Here is a 1,039-nt window from a genome sequence, read left to right on the forward strand (position 1 = left end):
TAAACCCCGACCCCCAAAACCGGCTCAGTGTTTCTAAACTGAATCCCAGCTGTCTCAGGACTCGGACATCAACTGACCTTCTTTTGCTGCTTTCACACAAAGTTACCTTTAAGCGTAATTTAGCCCCGTAGTCTATGACAGCGTAGGCTACGGGGCTACGCAGAGGCTACGCCGTCGCCAACTACACGTTGAGTCGACACGGACTGTAAGCTCTGTGATTGGTCGGCTGGGTCGCCTCGCAATGCCTCCGAGCCGACAGGAAGGGCTCTGTGCTTTGTAGTAACTTTTACCATCGGCCAAAATGGCGGCTGTAACACAGTGAATCAATATATTTGACCATCACAACCCGAGCGAAATGACTCGTTTCGCTATCAGAATGTGATCCATTCGGTCGGTAACATTTGAAAAGGCCCCACGTTTACAATTTTACCCCCATTCACGTTAGCGGAGCACTAAACAGGAAGTTCGCCTGCTCGGCCGGCAAACGTCAACACATTGGACACCCTACGCTGGAGTATTAATCAAGCTTTGCTATGTATGAGCTGAAGTTCAACAGCTTCTGCTTTAACCGCTTACACATGAAGTGGGTTCAACTGATATCTGGAATGTTTCTAGTGACGTTGATGTGAAAACATCGGTTGGCGTGAAAACATCGGTTGGCGTGAAAACATCGGTTGGCGTGAAAACATCGGTTGGCGTGAAAACATCGGTTGGCGTGCCCGACAGGAAGTAAGACGTGTGAGCACCTTGAGGAAGAAGTTTGGCGGCCGGCCGTCAGCTCCGGTCATCTTCTCGAACAGGATGGTGTAAATTCCCAGGCGAGTCGTCGTGTACGTCGCCTGGCGCAGCAAACCTGCTGACAGACTGACACACAAACATTTGTTGTTTTTATCGTTAATGAATAAACATCTGAATGATTCGACTGCAGAACGAGCTGCTGCGTCACATTCAGGTGGTAGAAGAAGAGTCGGTCACCCGGTGTAGATGCCTCCGACGCCCTCGTTCTTCAGGATGGAGAACAGAGCGTGGAAGCTGGTCT

At 50.1% G+C, this 1,039-nt stretch overlaps 4 protein-coding genes across 6 annotated transcripts in view; 1 reads left to right on the forward strand and 3 right to left on the reverse strand.

Moving 5' to 3' along the window:
* The window catches only part of LOC123980185 (zinc finger protein 260-like), a 672,464-nt gene that overhangs the window by 439,587 nt on the left and 231,838 nt on the right, over positions 1 to 1,039 (reverse strand). The window lies entirely within an intron of this gene.
* LOC123980191 (butyrophilin-like protein 2) overlaps positions 1 to 1,039 on the reverse strand; it is a 470,636-nt gene that overhangs the window by 286,637 nt on the left and 182,960 nt on the right. The window lies entirely within an intron of this gene.
* The window catches only part of LOC123980179 (zinc finger protein 271-like), a 342,908-nt gene that overhangs the window by 54,424 nt on the left and 287,445 nt on the right, over positions 1 to 1,039 (forward strand). The window lies entirely within an intron of this gene.
* The window catches only part of slc25a11 (solute carrier family 25 member 11), a 27,854-nt gene that overhangs the window by 18,634 nt on the left and 8,181 nt on the right, over positions 1 to 1,039 (reverse strand). The window lies entirely within an intron of this gene.

This window comes from Micropterus dolomieu, linkage group LG12, assembly GCF_021292245.1.
Source record: "Micropterus dolomieu isolate WLL.071019.BEF.003 ecotype Adirondacks linkage group LG12, ASM2129224v1, whole genome shotgun sequence".
NCBI lineage: Eukaryota > Metazoa > Chordata > Actinopteri > Centrarchiformes > Centrarchidae > Micropterus > Micropterus dolomieu.